The sequence below is a fragment of the Zingiber officinale genome, chromosome 3B (genome assembly GCF_018446385.1).
Source record: "Zingiber officinale cultivar Zhangliang chromosome 3B, Zo_v1.1, whole genome shotgun sequence".
NCBI lineage: Eukaryota > Viridiplantae > Streptophyta > Magnoliopsida > Zingiberales > Zingiberaceae > Zingiber > Zingiber officinale.
Window position 1 is genome coordinate 112,057,622 of NC_055991.1, and position 14,812 is coordinate 112,072,433.

Sequence of the window (14,812 nt, forward strand, 5' to 3'; positions counted from 1 at the left end):
GACTTGGAAAGCCTCCAAGAACCTTCAAGAACCGCGATCACGTGCTTGTAGAGAGTCGGAGGAGCCGGAATGAATCAGAAGAGCTCGTAGCAATGCCAAGACCACGCTCATGGCTTTTAAACCCGACGCACAGCGGTCGGATCCCGATCGATTCAATGTTCCGATCGATCGGAGGCTTTGGATCGATCCACGGATCGATCCGGGCTCGATCTCAGAAGCTCCGATCGATCCACGGATCGATCCAGCTCTTGGCTCAGCAGCATCGTCCCGATCGATCGGCCGATCGATCGACCTCGATCGATCCACGGATCGATCCGGGCTTCGTAATCGATCCATCGATCGATCCCGGACCCCGGATCGATCCATGGATCGATCCAAAGACTTGGTTTTGCCCAAAACCAAGTCCCAAACCTCCTAACCAACATCCGTCAACCTTGACTGTTGGTACATCATGCCTCGCATCTGGTCACTCCCTTGACCGCTAGGACTCCCACCAAGTGTCCGGTCAACCTTTGACCCACTTGGACTTTTACTCGTCACCAAGTATCCGGTCACTCCATTGACCTACTTGACTTCCACCGATGTCCGGTCAACCTTGACCCATCTGGACTTCCTTCCTGCCAAGTATCCAACAATCCTTTGACCTACTGACTTCCACCAAAACCGATGTCCGATCATCCTTGATCCATCCGGATTTTCCCTTGCCCGGCTTCACTCACCGGGACTTTCACCTAGCTTCACTCACTAGGGTTTTCCATCCGCCTAGCTTCACTCACTAGGACTTTCCATCCGCCTAGCTTCACCACTAGGACTTTCACCGGCTTCACTCACCGGACTTTCACCTAGCTTCACTCACTAGGATTTCCTTCCGCCTAGCTTCACTCACTAGGACTTTCCATCCGCCTAGCTTCACTCACTAGGACTTTCACCGGCTTCACTCACGGGACTTTCACCTAGCTTCACTCACTAGGATTTCCTTCTGCCAGCTTCACTCACTAGGACTTCCTTCCGCCTAACTTCACTCGCTAGATCACCAAGATTTCCAACAACCTTGACCTACTTGACTCTTCTTCGATCAATATCTTATTGTCAAACATCTAAACCCAAACCAAGACTCACCTTGGTTAACCAGTCAACCTTGACCGATGTTGCACCAACAATCTCCCCTTTTTGATGTTTGACAATACCACAATAACACTTACAATCCCACATGTAAGTTAGGCTAATCCTATAGCCTCCTTCTTCATGCCACTAGGTAATGAACCCATAAATTAAGCTTTTTATTCTCCCCCTAAGAGGGCAAACTCCCTCTAGGTAATGAAAACCTAACTTACTTCCTTTCATTCTCCCCCTATTGGCACACATCAACCCCTACTAATAAAACACATCAACCCGTCTTTGGACACACATCAACCTATGCTCCAATTTTGGGCACACTTCAACAACTTCATCTGTTGAAGACTCTCCCCCTGAAGAGTTGCTCATTGTTGTTCACAACATCACTTATTGTGATCAACACGATACTGAAGGTCCCATACCCTTCATTATCCTCACCCTACATTCTCCCCCAATGTAGGTAAATGCCCATCCTTGAGCATTATCCTTTGAAAACACTTGAACAATGAGGATATCCACTCCCCATTAAAGTTCAATCGCTCAACCTTGAGCATTTTCAAACAGAAGGTTAACCACCTTCCAAGGTTCATGAAAAATAAATTTTCATGTCTTTAAAGAGTCCCTCCCCCTAAAGACATGGTGGTAACTTCTGTCATTGCACCAACAATGACTTGGAATCCCTAAACCTTTAGGAAACCCAGATTTAGAAGTTTTGAGGTTCAAATACTCAAAATTTGAAACAAACCTCAACCTAAACTTCAATGAAGCCTTCCTTAACCAATCCATCCTTGTTTTCACATGAAAATACCCTTTGTATGTATACAAATGTATTTTAGGGATTTGGAATGGTTACCTAGACTCAACGAGGTTCAAATATGCTGAAATCAGGCCTTCCCAGCCAAAATCAGCAACTTTGATCGATTGGAGTTGGGTTCCAATCGATTGAACCTTTCTGAATCGATCCACTGATCGATTCATATTACCTGGATCGATCGGCTGATCGATCCAGCGAGCTTCTGCTCGCGAATCGATCCACGGATCGATTCGGGCACTCCAATCGATCCATGGATCGATCGGAGCTCTGATAGTTGCTGAAATTCCATTTCAGTCAACTTCAGAAACCCCTAGAAAATTCTATAAAAATCCAAAAATCATGAAATTTCGTGTAGACATTATTTAGGGCATACTTAATCATGGAAAAATAGCTTTCTATGAAAATACATCATATTTTCAAAGATTGACACAAACTTGAAAACTTGCAAAAACTTTAGTGTTTTCTTCAAGTTTGTGTCTAACTATTCAATGGTGATTACTATCAAAAGATAGCCTTCACCAAGGTTTTCCAAAATCATTTTGAAAACTTTTTCAAAACCAATATCCCATCATGTTCCTTGGGCATAATGCACATGACTTGTACATTAGCTTTCCCAATGATGGGAAAACACATATCTATGTGTTTTGATGAAACTAAAACTCAAAAGAATGCACTAAATCAACATCTTGAGTTTTGCTCATCATCCTAACATCTCACTTGTATCTAATGTGCACTAAAACACATACAAGTCATCTTATAGGTCTTTGTGAGATGTAGATTTTGGTTTTGCCCTAATCTAGGGATCATGCATATCTATCTAGGCATTTTGGAGATATTAGACACCCACCTAGGATGTCACTTGTTAATAAGTGTTGTTAAATGCCTTTTGTCCTTAATTACAAGGAATTAAACTTAATGCATGATAATGTTATGACATACATCAAAAAGAAATAATTTTCAAAAGAAAATATCCTATAATTACATGATGTATGAATGTCATGACATGGTATTTTGAGATTTTTCATAATAAAACATGAACGCAAAAATAGACATGATGTCATGACATATGATGGGCAAACAATCATGGCAAGATTTAGCATAAATAAAATATACCTAGATTAACTATCTAAGTATCCTTAAAACCTTAGCTAAACTTACAACTTAAACCTAGATTGCCCTAAAGTGCTTCAAGAAAATGTCAAAGCCTAAATTGGCATTTCTAATTCCCTTGATTAATTTATGCCAGTCGAAATTAAGCATATCCTCAAATGTTGGCATATTTCATTTTTCCACAAGAGTAGCACTTCAACATAAGGCTTCAATTTCCTTTAATTTTCTAAGAACATACCAAAATCCCAACTTGGTAGCTCTTATGAATTTCCCAATATGTGCCTTTTAAGATTAAAATCAAATTTTCACCACTAGGCACATTTTACTCTTTCAAGGAGTAAATAATAGTTCCATTTCATTTTCAAAGGTTAACAAAAACCTTGAAAATGCTCCTTGAGTGTCAATTTCCTCAAAGTTGGGTTAACTACCCTTCTAATTGGAGTTGACACTCTCTAACCCATTTATGGGATAGAGAAGATGCTCCTAGGAACCCAACACCTATTGGTGCTCCTTGGATGCTCTAGGTACTCACTAGGGATAACTTCCTAGATACCTTCCTAGTGACCTTGTTGGGCTTCTTAGAAGCCTTGGTCACATTTTCTAGGTCAACCCTAGGATAGCCTCCTTGTGACCTTGTTAGTGACTTTCTTAGACTTCTTAGAAGTCTTAGTCACTTTGGTTGCAAAAATACTCTTAGGGATGACTTCCCTAGTATTCTTGACTTGACCACTAAACCTAGGGTTTGTTCCATAACTATATGGAACCCTATGATAACTAGGCACATCCTTCTTAGCCTTTGGTTTGTATCCCAAACCTCTATGGCTATTTGATGGCTTTGACTTTCCTAGCCCTAGGTTTTGCTCACTTTGCCCTTTTAGGATATTTTCCATCCTTTTTAGGGTCTTTTCCATTTTATCAAGTCTTGATCTCAAGACTTGATTTTCTATCATTAAATCCTTAGAATTTGGTTTTTCATTAAGTCCATGAGCATTTTGGTTTCTAGGCTTGTATCTAAAATCCTTAGAGTTCTTGCCTAGACTTTTACCTACATTCCTAGCCTTAGGTGTAGTAGTTTTGGCATGTAGGGCCACATGCTTTTCCTTAAAGCCCTCATGCTTCCTATTCTTATGGTAAATTGCATTAAAATGATAAAAGTTAGAACTATCATGCTTTTTACCATAATGTAAAGGGGTAGGCTCAATAAATGTTACCTTCCTTTTTACCTTAGAGGCTCCCCCTTGACTTTTTCCTCCTTGAGCCTTGACCATCTTCTTCCCCTTAAGGCATTGACTCCGATAATGCCCCTTTTGATTGCAAGAGAAGCATATGATATGCTCCTTGCTCTTCTTTGTTCCGGAAATGGTCTCCTCGGGCTTCTCCTTGCCCTTTTGCGTCACTTGACCCTTCTTCTTGGCCAAGTTGGGACACTTGCTCTTGTAGTGCCCACTTTCCTACACTCAAAACATATGATATGATTTTTATTATTAATTGAAATGTTTATACCTTCTTGTGTAGGGATGGCACTTGCTCCTCCATTTGATATTTCTTGAATTTCGGAGGTGGCACCATCTTCTTCTTCTTCACTTGACCCGGATGTAGAAGCTTCTCCTTCTTCTTGATCCGGTGTCACCAAGGATTGCTCCCCCTCAATCCTAGAGGTGGAGGCTTCATCATCTTGAACATGAAACAAGGAGTATGCTCCCTCCTTGTTCCCTTCGTTGCATTCCCTTGAGGATGAAGCTTCTTGGATTTCCTCTTCTTCGGAGGTTGAGCATCTCTCAACCTCGGAGTCCTCCTCTTGGTCTTGCTCCAAAGAGTCACCCTCTCTGGATTCTTCATGATCTTGTACAGTGGAGGGGATCTCTTTATGAAGCTTGTCCAATTTGCTCCATAATTCCTTTGCATCTTCAAATTCTCCAATTTTGCAAAGGATGGTGCTTGGCAATAAATTGACCAAAAGCTTGGTCACTTTGTCATTAGCCTCGCACCTTTGGACTTGCTCTTGGCTCCACTTGCTCCTCTTGAGAACTTTACCCTTTGAATTTCTTGGAGCCTTGAAGCCTTCCATTAGAGCAAACCATTGCTCTATCTCCATCATAAGAAAATTTTCGATTCTTGATTTCCAAGAATCGAAACTCGTAGAAGTGTATGGTGGAGCCACCCTTGTGTCAAATCCAAGCCCATCTTGGAATTGCATCTTAAAGTTGAGCTTGATAAAGTCTTGAACTTGAAGAATTTGCTCCAACTTCTTCACCCTCTAGCTTTTCTTGATATGCTTGACCCTTCCGGCGATGATTCCGGTGAAGAGCGGCCTCGCTCTGATACCACTTGTTAGGACCAAAAGGAGCTAGAGGGGGGGTGAATAGCTCGTCGCGTGCTCGTCGCTTGGCGTTGCTTGTTTCTTCAAGGATATGCAGCGGAAAATACAGAAACAAATCACACAACGCTAACAAGGTTGGTTTACTTGGTATCCACCTCACAAGAGGTGACTAGTCCAAGAATCCACACCACGCACGCACCCTCCACTATGAAACACTCCTTTTCGGTAACTACCGAGGGCGGAGAAGCCCTACATGACTCTCAGTACAAGAAGAAGAAAGGGAAATACAAGTTAAGCAAAAGCTTACAAGATGTGCAGTAAAAACCCTAACCCTAACTTCTTCCTCTTGCAATAGATCCTCCTCTTGACTTGGAAAGCCTCCAAGAACCTTCAAGAACTGGCGATCACGTGCTTGTAGAGAGTTGTGGAGGAGCTGGAATGAATCTGAGAAGAGCTCGTAAAGCAATGCCGAAGACCACGCTCGCCTTAAACGACGCCAACGGTGGGATCCCGATCGATTCGAATGTTCCAATCGATCGGGAGGCTTGATCCCAGCTACCTGCAGACCTGCCGATCGATCCACGGATCGATCCAATGCTTTCTGCGAAGATCGCCCGATCGATCGGCCGATCGATCGGGACTCTAGATCGATCCACGGATCGATCCGTGCTTCGTCTGGAAGAATGGATCGATCCACGATCGATCCACACCGGATCGATCCACGGATCGATCCAAGACTTGGTTTTTGCCCAAACCAAGTCCCAAACCTCCTAACCAACATCCGTCAACCTTGACCTGTTGGTACATCATGCCTCGCATCCGGTCACTCCCTGACTGCTAGGACTCCCACCAAGTGTCCGGTCAATCCCTTTGACCCACTTGGACTTTTACTCGTCGTGCAAGTATCCGGCCACTCCATTGACCTACTTGACTTCCACTGCATGTCCGTCAACCTTGACCCATCCGACTTCCTTCCTTGCCAAGTATCCAACAATCCTTGACCTACTTGGACTTCCACCAAAACCAGATGTCCGATCATCCTTGATCCATCTGGATTTCCTTCCTTGCCTGGCTTCACTCACCAGGACTTTCACCTAGCTTCACTCACTAGGGTTTTCCATCTGCCTAGCTTCACTCACTAGGACTTTCCATCTGCCTAGCTTCACTCACTAGGACTTTCACCTGGCTTCACTCACCAGGACTTTCACCTAGCTTCACTCACTAGGATTTCCTTCTGCCTAGCTTCACTCACTAGGACTTTTCATCTGCCTAGCTTCACTCACTAGGACTTTCACCTGGCTTCACTCACCAGGACTTTCACCTAGCTTCACTCACTAGGATTTCCTTCTGCCTAGCTTCACTCACTAGGACTTCCTTCTGCCTAACTTAACACCGTCATCCCTATCTACGTGGATACCAGCTAGGGAGAAGTTCCGAGCTGCTATAACATCGAACTCGGTCATATAGGCAATGTCTCCTCTAGTGACATCAATGTGCAACGAGGACATATAGGCTGTCAGAATGTGACAGAATGGCATGTGGACTCGTCTATCAGTCACGTATCCAGCCGAGTAGATAATGGTGGAGAAGATATGTAGGCTGATGTCAATGTCTAACCTATGACTCAGGGCATAGAGTAAAAATGAATGGAATGGGCGCATCACAGCGATGTCCCGAGTAGTCAGTGGTAAAATGCAAAGGACTAATACCCTATAAAGAGCGTAGTCCTGGACTCGAAGTTCTACCGACCTAAACTGCGTCACAGTGGGATCTCGCTCTCCCCCAAAAAAATACGAATAAATCGTATCGAGAGTAATATGTGAGTAGGGATCTCCGAATGGTAGATCCCTGGGAGGATAGCACACAAAAGAATAAGTAGATGGACGTAACTCTAAAAACTCTCGGATAGTCGTAGGGGAAAATGTGATATCAGTACCCACTGCCCTAGTGGTATAGGTGAGATCGTCTACTTTCACTAGGTTATTGCAAAATTCAGCACACAGACTTATGTTTACTGGACTGGTACATTCGACAAGGTTTTTTAAGTTATAGTGGTTTATAACCTCTATAACGGAGGGACATGAACCTAGAAAGAACGATCTATCTATGCAGGTAGTCCTAATGGCCTTATAAATAGTTGACTCAAACTTAATCCTTAGTTCATCTGTTGGAAACCTAGGGTCAGTGCTAGCATTAGAGGGTCCAGCACCAGTATTTGTTCGTTTCCTACTGTATATTAAAAAAAATATTCTAAGAAAACATGAGAAGACAAATTTTAATATATTTTCAGATAGGGGAAGAAGATTTACCGAGGAGTCATCGACAAAATATAGATCTGACGACCTCGGTTAAATCGCAACAGCGTCTTCACCGCAAGAAAATTTGATTTAAAATACTTTCGCACTGAGGTTCGAAGTGAACCTTGGCAAAAGTGAAGGAGTTTGTGGCAAGTGTTGGGGGCGCCTGTTGCCCCCTATTTATAGGGAGCTCCGGGCGCCCGGAGCCTTTCCGGGCGCCCGGGGTTGATTTTGAGCGGGGCGCCCGGATCCCCTTCCGGGCGCCGCAGAGGGTTATACCAGGGGCGCCCGCCCCTGGTGTTTGACTTTTTTTTTTTTTTTAAGATTTAGAGATTAGGTTAAAAAAAAAAATTTAAGTTTAAATTAATATTTTGAAATTAATTTTTTTTAAAAAAAATTGAAATTAACTTTTAAGTTTTAAAATTAAAATTTAGAAATTAATAATTAATTTTTAAGTTTAAGATTAAAATTTTGAAATTAATTTTTTAAGTTTAAAATTAAAGTTTTGAAATTAACTTTTAAGTTTTAAAATTAAAATTAATTTTTTAAGTTTAAAATTAAAGTTAATTTTTAAGTTTAAAGTTAGAATTTTGAAATTAATTTTTTTAAGTTTGAAAATTAAAATTTTTGAAATTAATTTTTAAGTTTAAAAAATTTTGAAATTAATTTTTAAGTTTAAAAAATTTTGAAATTAATTTTTAAGTTTAAAATTTTGAAATTAATTTTTAAGTTTAAAATTAAAATTTTGAAATTAATTTTTAAGTTTAAAATTAAAATTTTGAAATTAATTTTTAATTTTAAAATTTAAAATTTAAAATTTTGAAATTAATTTAAAGTTTAAAATTAAAATTTTGAAGTTTTAAAATTAAAATTTTGAAATTAATTTTTAAGTTTAAAATTAAAATTTTGAAATTAATTTTTAAGTTTAAAATTTTGAAATTAATTTTTAAGTTTAAAATTTTGAAATTAATTTTTAAGTTTAAAATTTAAAATTTTGAAATTAATTTAAAGTTTAAAATTAAAATTTTGAAATTAATTTTGAAGTTTTAAAATTAAAATTTTGAAATTAATTTTGAAGTTTTAAAATTAAAATTTTGAAATTAATTTTTAAGTTTAAAATTTTGAAATTAATTTTTAAGTTTAAAATTAAAATTTTGAAATTAATTTTTAAGTTTAAAATTAAAATTTTAGCCTTATTCATCTCACCCGATCTATATTATCAATCAGGGAATCCTATAATTTTGCGAGATGAAATTGGATTTTTAATTATGGAGTTTTGGTTTAACTTGTGTTAGATTTAGATTTAGCTTTGGACTCCACAAATAGGCATTTTTCGGATAAACTTCTAAGCTTGGTGAGTCACATGGACGTCATTAGTAGTAACCAACCTTTCGAGGTTTTCCGAATAGTCCTATCCACGGAGCTTAGTACTAAATCTTGGTCTAACTGGTTAGGATTCATTTAAGGGTAGCTTCGGTTAGTTTCACTTGGCCAAATGCACCAGATCGAAACCATATCTTTCTAGACATGCGATGCCCAAGTTTCCCTAACTTACTATCATCCAAAAACTTTACCAGTACCATGATTCAAGTTAAACTTGGTCTCTTTTTAACTAATCCTAATTACCCTGCCGGGTTAGTTAATTTTGGGTTACCCTGTCGGGTAAGTTAGTTTTGGAGGTGCCAGCTATTCTGGAGCCTCCCCCTGAATTATTAGCCATTAATTTAAATTTTGGTTTTAGGTTTGTGTCGATTCCTTTTATAGTTATGGTTAACTTGGTGATAATTTTGTTGATTTTTAAAGTGTTTAAATTTTGATTTAGGATTGTATTTTGGATTTTGGTTTAGTTTATTTGATTTTATATAATGTATTTTTTCTTTAGGTATATAATATTGATTAAGTCATATTTGCGTGGTTAAGCACGATTTCGGAACCCAAGCTAGATTGGTTGATTTGTATTGGGTTATTAATGATTTGAAGGTTTTATTTGAATTCGACTTATATCCTAGTCCGGTTTTATTATAGCATGCTTTTTGATTATTTAGGATTAAGTCTAAATTTTTTGATCTTGTTGTGAATTTTTCTAACATTTCTTTTAAATTGTTAATCTCATTTTTTAATGATAAATTCTCCTCCTCAAGTGTTAGATCTTGAGTTGGATTTGTATTTTCTTTTTGTTCCTTGAGGTTTTGATTTTCCTCAAGAAGTGATTTATTTTCATTTTCTAGTTTAATTAATTTACTATTTAAACAGGAAATAATTCTAAAAAAATTTTTGTTTAAATTAAAATATACCTCATTCGGGCCTTCGGAAACGAGTACGGACTCGTGGCTTGTTTCGGGTTCTGACCCGTCTTCATCTTCTGACTCGTCTTCTGTTTCAGCTTCGCGAGCCATCAGTACGAGGTGGCTCTGATGTTTCTGCTCTTCTTCCTCTGATTCATCCGAGGAGTCGTCCCACGTTGCTTTGAGGGCCTTCTTTTTGTTTGGCTTCAGTTTGTCGAACTTCAGTTTTGGGCATTCGTTCTTGTAGTGTCCCTTTTTATTACAGCCGTAGCAGGTCACGTTCTTTTGTTTTGAGGGAGAACTAATCTTTTGAAGGTCCTTTTTGCTGAAGCTCCGTTTTCTCCTGGTGAACATTTTTCTTACCAAGTTCACCAGGTGTTCTTCGTCTTCGGAGTCTTGGTCGGAATCTTCTTCATATTCAGGCTTACTCTTCTTTTCTTTGGAGGAACCTGCAAATAAAGCTATACCTTTCTCGGCTCCAGCATTAGTTTGTTCATGTAATTCTAATTCACAGAAGAGCTCGTCTAATTTTAACTTTGAAAGATTTTTAGAAATTTTGTAGGCATCTACAATTGATGCCCACAAACTATTACGTGGAAAAGCATTTAATGCGTACCTTATTAAGTCTCTATTTTCCATCTGGTGGCCTATCGCATGAAGCCCGTTGAGGATGTCCTTGATCCTCGCGTGAAGCTGATTTGCCGTTTCACCTTCCTGCATTTTTATATTAAAAATTTTATTTAAAAGCAGGTCTCGTTTTGTTACCTTGGCGTCGCTCGTTCCCTCATGTAGCTCGATCAATTTGTCCCACAGCTCTTTAGCGTTTTTATGTGGACCGACTCTGTTCAGTTCTTCTCTTGTTAGTCCGCACTGTAGAGTGTTGATCGCTTTATTTTCTGTTGACGCATTTTTCTTCAAATCTGCTGTCCAGTCTTCAGGATCCAGTATATTCCTTGAGGTGTCTGCTGGAATTTTGTAGGGCCTCGTAATGCTCATCCACTGGTCGAAGTCTGTTTTGAGGTAAACCTCCATGCGCTTCTTCCAGTACGGAAAATCGTCCCCGTTGAAGAGTGGAGGTCGTACTGTGCTGAAGCCTTCTTGTTGAGACATCCTGTGCACAAGTAAATAACCAAAAAATATCCCAAGACTTGGTCTTGGATTAGTAGTATGGGCAGAAAAAAAAATAGTAGAAAAATCTAGATTGGTGTTGCACCAATTTAGATTTAATTGCAACAAAAAATATTAAAAAAATGATAAACCAGTTTGGAATTAAGTGTAAGACTAAAGACCGGAAAGAAAAAAAAAAAGAGAAAAAAAATTTCACCCCCAGTCTGATTGGTGGTTGCACTAAATCAGAGCAGTACCTGCTCTGATACCACTTGTAGGACCGTTAGATTCGATAGAGGGGGGGTGAATATCGATTCGAAAATATCGAGTATAAGCGCAGCGGAAAAGTAAAGTAGACACAAGGTTTTTTTACTTCATTCGGAGCCTGTGACGACTCCTACTCGAAGGCCCGTACTCCTTGAGTACTTTCGTTGGGCAATTCACTAGCAATTCGGATAATTACAATTTAAGTACAAAAAGATGCTAATGAAAAGAAAAACAAAGTTGTACCGACAAACAAGGTATTTAAAAGAGCGGGATCGTGTCGTCGGAGCTTTGTGAGCGTCGTTGGAGCGCAGAGCAGCAGAGCGAGTAATCTCAAAGTTCTCAGATGTGAAAGGTTTATCTGAAGCTCCTGCCTGGGGCTTCTTTTATATGTTGCTCCGGGCGCCTGGATTCCTTCCGGGCGCCTGGAATGTGACGTAGCTGCTCAAACCGAGATGCTCCACGTGGCGACGCGCGAGTTTGGATGAAGTTTGCCTCCCGGGCGCTCGGATTCCTTCTAGGCGCCCGGACCCTGTTTTCCCGCAGAATCCGTCCCTGCAAGACAAACGTTAGTCCGGAGGCAAATTTACCCTGCAACACAGATTGTTAGCAAAAGCAAAGTGAGTATGAATTAGCAAAAAGGAGTATGACTTAGATTCCGTCTTTCCGAGACCGGAATCTAGTCACGATCTCGACTTAGACATCTGAAATGGATCTAAGCCGGATCGACGCCTAATGTTCCCTTCCCGGGAACGCGTCCTCGCAGTCACTCCCCTCCAGTGACTTACCTTACTTACCTGCCAGACGTCCGGTCAGCCCTTGGACTTCTCGCCAGCTATCCGGTCAGCCCGTCGACCTAGCTGGACTTCTTGCCAAGCGTCTGGTCAGCCCATCGACCCGCTTGGACTTCTCGCCAGCTATCCGGTCAGCCCGTCGACCTAGCTGGACTTCGTGCCAGACATCCGGTCAGCCCGTCGACCTGTCTGGACTTCTCCTGCACACTCGATCAAAGTGTCAGACAACAACAAAACTAACTTAACCTATTTGTCATTTATCAAAACCTGGGTTAAATCGTTAGTGCTAACCGCACCAACAGTAGTGACCAACCGAAACAAAATGATTACACGATCACTGCTATATGTTAAACATATTATTATGCATATCAAAGACATAAGTCAAAGTACCCGCCTCCAATAAGAAAATAAGATCAGTCTGGTCCAACTCGGACATTGAGATGCTCGTCTCGAAACAAAGTCCTGTAATAAACCGTATAGTTTAGCTAAATTTAAGTATAAGCAAATAGCCAAACTAATTTCTAATCCACTGACCAGTTAGGGTTAGTTTCATTAACCCCAATTACACCGTTATATACCTTCTAAACCTAAATCAATAATTATTGCTAACACACTAGCAATAATCTACCACAAAGATCAAAACCCTAAATCTTACCTCAATTCACAGTCAAAGCTGATTGCTACAGGATGAGGTAGCTGCTGGAAACCCTCCACTGAGGTGATCAAAAACCTAACAAAATGTATAAAATCAGATCCCAATTTCACACTAGCAGCTTACCCTTGACCGGAAATGGAAGAAACCCACCGTATAGGGGTGAACCAGGGTATCAACAACGACTTTGGGTCAAATCTGATGGCCAACTACAGTGCCAGGGCTCGGCTATACTGGATTCGTGCGGAAAGTAGGAACTCGGCCGGCGGCAGATTAGGGCAAAGAGGAACAGCCGGCGCTAGACTCGGTTGCCGGCACAAAGGAGGCGACCGTCGGCACTACTCCGGCAGCGTTGGCTAGGGCTGAGGAGAAGCGGCAGAAAAGTAGAAGGGCAGCACGAAACTGTCAGTTGTGAGGGTCGCTGGCAGCACAGAGGGGAGAAAGCTCGGCATTGTACTGCAAGGTGACACCGTGGAGATGGGTGTCGCTGGAGTCGGGCAGAGGCTAGGGCACCGGCGATTGGGGTCGGCGTCGACTTCTGTGGTGAAGAAAAGGAAGAAAGCTTGGGAGAGAAGAGGAAGAAGGGATCGGGAAGAAAGAGATCAGTAGAGGGAGAGGAGAGGCTTTAATTCCGGCGGAGAGGGCGGCAGTTAGGGCACAAGTTGCGACGGGGAGAGAAGAGGGGTGCGCGGGGTGGCTCGGCAAGGAAGAAACGGCGACAAAAGAAAATGAAAATAAATAAATAAAATGAAAGGAAAAGGATATATAAATATAATCTTTTCTTCGCTTAAATGGGGTAGCCTAAACAGGCTTTTTCCCGGCCCCGTTCTTGTCCCCGTTAACTCGTCCATACGAGCTCCGAAAAATTCCCAAAAAATTCCAAAAATTCTGGAAAATTCCCTTATTAATATTCGTATATTTTCGGTATTTTACAATGGGAGCAACCACCACCGACTAGACAAAGCCTTTTAAGGAAAGTTAATATTTAATTTCCTTATATAACTCTAGGTTAACCAAAAGGAACAATCAAATCACAAGGAAAAAAGAAAAAGAACACAACATCGAATTAAATTCGAAAAATAAGAATCGAATGCCTCTTGTATTTGGTATTTATACAAAGAAAAATTAACTAGTATGATGCGGAAATTAAATACTATTTGTACCTCTTCCTTGTATGCTAAAAATCTCGAGATCTTCTGCCGTATCCCTCGCCTCCTCTTGAACGTCGTGTGGGCGACGATCCTCCAAGACAAACACCACCCGGAAAGCTTCTCCTCTTTCTCTAGAATTCGGCCACCACCACTACAAAGGAGCAAAAGAGAGCAAAGGGAAGAGAGGGAGAGGGGGCCGGCCACTTGATGATCTCCAACAACACAATATCAATTGTTATGTTATTCAAGGCCTCCCCTTCCCCCTTTTTATATTAGTTTTCCAACGGAAAATTATGGAAAGAGTTTTATAAAAAATTAGACTCATTCCTATTTCTTTTTTTTTTCTTTTTCTTTCCTTTTAATTAATCAATCCTAGATTGATTTATTAATTAAACAACTATTTGTTGATGTTTAATTATTTGGCCGGCCCCTTGCTTGGGCACCAAGCAAGGTGGTCGGCCACTTATTAAAAGGGAAAGAAAAAAAAATTTATAAAATTTTAAAAGAAGAAAACTTCTAATAAAATTTTACAAACTCTCTCTCTTTTTTTCTAATGTGGATATTAAAAGGAAAGTTTTAAAATTTAAAACCAAGTTTTAAAATTTAAAACATCTCTAATAATATTTCTTTTTAAAAGAAAGTTTTATAAATTTTACAACTCTCTTTTAAAACCTTGTGGCCTAATTTAAATTAGGAAAATTTTAAAATCTCTCTTTTTACAAATTGTAAATATCTGAGGAAATTTAAAAATTCAAAAACAACCTTCCTAATTTAAATATTGTGGTCGGCCCCCTTACCCAAGGCAAGGGTCGGCCATTTCTAGAGAATATGTGGTCGGCCATTGCTTGGTCACCAAGCAATGAACCGGCCTCTTCTTGGACACCAAGATAGGCTTTTCTTTG

At 40.2% G+C, this 14,812-nt stretch overlaps 1 long non-coding RNA gene across 1 annotated transcript; it reads right to left on the reverse strand.

Annotated features, from left to right (window-relative positions):
* Positions 1-12,409: 12,409 nt before the first annotated feature.
* LOC121968518 lies at positions 12,410-13,445 on the reverse strand. The gene is made up of 3 exons (XR_006108192.1): positions 12,913-13,445; positions 12,763-12,837; positions 12,410-12,569 (listed from the first exon to the last, which is right to left on the reverse strand). It is a non-coding gene; the product is annotated as an uncharacterized LOC121968518 (long non-coding RNA).
* Positions 13,446-14,812: the final 1,367 nt, after the last annotated feature.